Below are 6,000 nucleotides of genomic sequence, written 5' to 3'. Positions count from 1 at the left end.
CCATGGAGGGCTCACCATAGACTGAACTTTGATAGCGGGGAATGCCCTTATATTGGCTTTGCTGTGCTATGTCAGCTATTGTCAGATATACATCAGCTCCTGAGGAAGTCCTGACTAAGACAGGATGAAATGCTTAGAGCAGCCTTATTCACATCCAGTATAAATGCCTCTCTCCACCAATTTATCTGCACCACAATGTATCCTTTAGCCCCGAGGAGTTGCAACCAGCGGGGCTTCAGACTACCCTGACAGATTGCCAGCAGTGGTTGGTTCTGGACTTTTTCCAGGTCTTGCAATAGTACGGGTATATAGTTTATGATTATACTGTTTGTTTTTTATTGTCCATTTTTAACTCTATATGAAATAAATTGTGTTATTTTATAATACGCTATGGTTTTATTTCAATAAGTAATTCCATATATATTTGATAATTCCATCACAGTTTTTGGTTATCTAGTGCCCTCTTGTGTATGGTTGAGTATTTACTCATATTTTATATATACTGTGGTGGAATCTCGGTAAAAATAAATTTAGTAGGCCGAGATTACCACGTGGCATGTGTACGTGCATATGCTGACGTATCGATCAGTTGGTTGCACGAGGCAAGATACGATCAGTAGTGTACGGAGCATGTGCAAGAATACAGGATATAGTATTCCCCTCCTCCATTGTGCTGGACAGGCCATGCGGTCAAGCAGGAAGTTAATTCTTATTTGTATTGATTGGTCAAGAGAATGTGCGGGTGGAGCTTAATATGGGAGGAGTTATGTGCCTATATAGGGAGCCTGCACTATTGTCCGGGGCTCAGAACTTGCTGTATTTTGGTGACATTAGTCCCTCTGAGTCCCGATCGGTGATCCAATAAAGAATCTCTTCCTTCCTGAAGAAACCTGTGTCCATCTCTCTGTGCTTGGCTTCCGTCAGTTTCTCCGGTATCAATACCTCTGTTCAGTTTGTTACAAGGCCTTTTGGGAGTGTGCCTTTTGAGTGGCAGCTGTTTACACTTATAATCACATCTGTTAAGTCCACTGTTATATTATATATCAGCTATTGCAAAGCCTGAGAATATTTCCCACGCTTTGTAATATAAGTCAAGAGTGTTCTGATTGGAAGAAGTCTCAAATGGAATTATATATAAGTGTATAATGTAGTAAAAAAAACAACTTTTTATTTTAAACCTAGCGCAGCATGCTCTTTCAATAAATTTAGGTTTCACCTGTGAGCCTTATTAACTGAGCTGTACATTGTATTTTCTTTTCCTAATACAAGAAGCCTCAGAGCGCTTTTATTAAAAATCGTCATTGGGTCTCTGTGGAGAGTGTTCAGCTTCTCTATGGGGAGATGCTGAACACAGGTCCGACAAACATTGCAAGGCCTAACCCAGGAAACACCTTTAGTGGCGGTCTGAGTGACAGCCACTAGAGATGTTACTAGGCAACAATGTAAACACAGCGTTTACATTGTTGAGCCTGCAGGAAAAGACTATAGACACCAAAACCACTACATTAAGCTGGAGTAGTTCTGTTGACTATAGTGTCCCTTTAACCCCTTAAGGACCAAACTTCTGGAATAAAAGGGAATCATGCCATGTCACACATGTCATGTGTCCTTAAGGGGTTAAGGAGTTTAGGAACTAATGGCAGGGGAACTCAGAAGCAGAGTAAGAAAGCTAAGCTACTTACTTCCATCCAGACTGCCAATTTCTCATGTTATTTTTACAAATTAATAATGGCATTGCATTGTATTGTCATGATGTGTACACTACCACTTATAGCTATCCAACTAATTGGTTAATTTTTGTTTATAGGTATATTTGATGTAAAATATATAATTATGTGACTTTAAGTCCACAGTATATACCTTGGCTTTTCAGCCTACATTAAAGGATTGCTCCAACAACCATGACCACTTTAGTGACTTGAAGTGGTCATGGTGTTACCGTAATCAATTGCAGAAGCCAAACACAGAGAGATGGAGGCAGATCTTCAGGAAGTAAAAAGGTTCTTTATTCACACCGATCGGGTCTTAGATGAACTCCTGTTCCAAAAATGTCTGAGAGCCAGAGCACAGATTGCAGAAGCTTTTTGTTAACAGCATATCTCCTCCCACATATAGCTCCACCCACACATACCCATAACCAATCAGTGAACAGGATATTCAGGATCACCTTATATGGACACACCACATGGTTCATCTGAAACAAAGGAATGTGCTCTCCACTTCCGCACATGCTCAGTACACTGATGACTCATCTAACTGTTTGTAATCAGATACTAATTAGAATATGCCACGTGGAGATTTCGGCCAACTAAATTTTGACGAATCCCATCATAATGGTGCCTGGAGTCTGTATGTGCACCTTTCGCTAAGAAACAGACATACGTAGTTTAACCCTTGTGCTGCTGTAGGTATAACCCACACCTCTTACAACATCATTGTGGTGTCATTCGCCAGCCTGGAACAAATGTTTCTATTCACAGAGTCACGTTAATTGGCTGACAATGAATGGCTGTTGAGATTAGCACCCGACTTCTGCAGAAGCCACATGCTTGTCACCAGCCATAGAGGACGCTTGGTGCCCACAGGGACCCGGGTAAGACGGCAAACTGGTCCAAAAAGGTTTGCTTATTACCGTAAAACAGGTCCAAAGTACTCTTGGCATCATAACGACTACATTGCGTTGATCAAATCCATTGTTCCTCATTAGGGACCTGATAAGCATGTGTGTCAAGTGCCACGCTCACATCCAAGTGTACCCATAGAAAAACTGTGTATTCTTTGCTTTCTTATTAGCGTCAGTGTCACATGAGTTTTACTGTCAGTGCAGTCAAAGCATCTCCAGTGGCTGTCAGTATGACACTATCCTAAAGTGACATCATCCTTAACACCAGAAAAGTACCGTATATACAGCATTGTGTAGAAATGTTTTTTTGTGAAAAGCTTGTACTGAGAAATGTTATGTTATAAGTGGTGTGTATTGATTTAATTGATTAAGTTAACCATGCAAAGTAAACATTGCAGTTTCTAAAAAAAAAAAAAAAAAAGAAAGAAATGTTTTACATTGCAGGTTTAAAAGTACAAGGCCACAAACCCGTTTCCCATCGCACACTGGTGAAAAGGACACTACCTTATCAATATGACCCTGGGAAGGGGAACGAGAGGGGGACACAGAAGGAGGCAAGATCGAAGAATACTGACACACGCTCCTTCTTGCAACTTCAACCTGACACGTAGGCTGCAAGGCCCGCAGCACCAAGCACTCGCACACACAGGGAGATCACACAAAGTTACCCACAATGTACATGGTTAATATGATACTTTGTTTGCTCACATTTCTAACACTACCCCAGTTCGGATGAATATTGAACGCACACGAGCTATGGTACAGGAGTAACACAGGTACTGCAGACATGGGCACCTGGAACACAGGCACGACAAGCCTAAGTTGATCTAAGATCACAAACTAAGTGGTCAACTGGGATCGGGGCATACAATGACAGCAATGCCTAGGAACCAAACTGACAAACTAAAACACCAGAAGGCAACAGACTCATAATATACACTAATCTAAGGGATGTGGCCACTCACACCAAAAAATGTGCGCCAAGAGAAGACCGCTCACACATTAGACGGGGACGCAGAGAAACAACCTCTCCAAAGGTGGTGCACAACCAACCCAGACACACCTGGAAAACTCATAGGTATCCGGGTACCAGCACCCACTGCAGATTTTGGCCAAACCCATCCCTTGGGACGAAAACAATGTCACGCTCAGGAAGAAGCCCCCCTCCCTCATTGGTTAGGCCACCACCACAGGCACAAAGTAGACTGACTATGAGCAAATCTAAAAAGCCCATGACGGTGTAGACGTCACAACTATGCCAGGAACTACGCAATACTAGTCAGACACCAGGGGCCCCAAACTACTCACAAAACAGATCACCGGATGAGGGCCTGGGTAGATTGCGGCTGCTACTGCCGAGGTGATAAACGCATATGTGATAACTATGAAGCCCTCGCTTGACACTGTACAAAATGTGCCGACTGTATTATATGACCCTGTGTTGCTTATTACCAATGCGAACTGCACCATAGACTATATGTATGAACTGCATTTGTATGAACTGAACGGTATACAAACAATGTGAACTTGTTACTGAAAACAATAAAAATTGTCAAATTAAAGAACAAAAAAAGTACAAGGCCACTGCACCCAGACCACTTCATTGAGGTGAAGTTGATAACGGAATCTTTTAAGCAAACTGTCTGTTCCTGTCCAAATTAGAGATGTTTAAATTGCGTATACGCAGAAGTAAATTCACACTGACACAGGGTTCAGATTAGATGAAAGAACTTCAGGAAATGTATTGGCATCTGTTAAAAAGCGGGCTTGCAGGCCCTTTTAAAGGCAAAATTACATCATTGTAAAAATCAAGATATGAGCAAGAAAACATTGTCAATTGGCTAAGGTGTAAAGTGGTTAGTTAAATGCCCTCCCTGTTGGGTGTTACGTCTTATGTCATAACTTACGTCATGACGAGCTCCTACAGGTTTCGGCTCCATCTTGCTAAGCACGAGGGAGCTTACTCGATGGGAGGGGGGCTTTGGCAGCCATCCATAAGGAGTAGCTGGTACCTTAGTCTTTCAAGGTTAGCATCTCAAGGCCTCTTTAGCAATTATACATTCTATCAAGACTATCTGCTACAGAGTTTCATTTAACCAGAAGATTCTAGCATTTTCTGCTGACATGCTGTTTCTACGAACAAAGGAATCTTGTAAAGCTTAAACTATGAGGCCTGAGAGTTGAATATGAGAATATAGTATTAAAGGGGCCCAGTAAGGATTATATAGTTTATAAGGGGCCTAATAATGGTTATAGTTTGTAAGGGGTTTAATAATTCTACAACAAAGTGGTCTGGGTGATTTTACTGTCCCTTCAAATTATGGAGGTTATTCAAATTAAAGTCTATATAATAAAAGTGCAAGATATACAATATGATGTCTTATTTTATAACCAAGTTTTGTTGCATAAAAAGCAGAAATGGTACAATAAACAGAGTAGTACAATAACAATAACGTACCAGCATTGGTAATAGTATGACAATCACAGCCACTAATATGTCCTGTTTTGATGTGGCTATATGAATAGTAACTTATAAAATATACTGTTATAGTTCACTCAAAGTTCAACAAAGTTGTCCGCTAGTTCTTGTTGCTTTGAAGAAATGCAATGAACATTTCCAGGTGCATTACAGTGTTCTACCAAAATTTGAATTCTGTTTCCCCTCACACCTCCGCAATCATTAGAACTCCTCCTCCATCGGGATCACTGTGTCTAAAGAGGCTGCTCCGCAAGATCCTGCAAGGTAAGTGAAGTTACTGTTACATTGAACTTTATATAGTTAGGTCTTCACTGGAGCATTGGCACTTAGAACATTTAGGGTTAACGTGAGGGTTAAAATTAGGGTTAGGAACTAATTCAGTCTCGCTCTATTCTTCTTCTGACTTTAACCCTACAATAAAGGTTAAAATTAAAGAAACACTCTGGGCAACATAACAGCTTTATAAAAAATAAGTTGTTAGGGTGCCAGGAGATCCTGGGCACTTCCTTACCCATAGGGATTAAACCATTCACAAACAGCCTAACCCCAAATTTGGTTCTTCGGCGCTGTTCCTCACTGTCACCTTCGACATCCAGTTTCAGCAAAATTAAATTGAGGAAGCATGGACTACTCTTTTTTCTGAACATAGAGTTACTGATTGGCTTAAATCAACAGCTGACTGCTCTATGCCAACCAGCGTCACACCAACCTGGCAGCAGTCATTGCTTCCTCTACCTGAATTTCAGATAAAGCCAACTTTGTGGTTAACCTGATTGTGAACAGTTTAACCCCTACAGGTAAGGAAGTGCCAGGGACCTCCTGGCACCATAACCACTTAATTTAAATGAAGTGGTTACGGTGTCCAGAGTGTTCCTTTACACTAACACATTATTGTAAA

The sequence above is a fragment of the Pelobates fuscus genome, chromosome 6 (assembly GCF_036172605.1).
Source record: "Pelobates fuscus isolate aPelFus1 chromosome 6, aPelFus1.pri, whole genome shotgun sequence".
In the NCBI taxonomy this organism is placed as follows: Eukaryota; Metazoa; Chordata; class Amphibia; order Anura; family Pelobatidae; genus Pelobates; species Pelobates fuscus.
The sequence above is the reverse complement of the archived record's forward strand: the minus strand, read 5'-3'. Positions refer to the sequence as shown.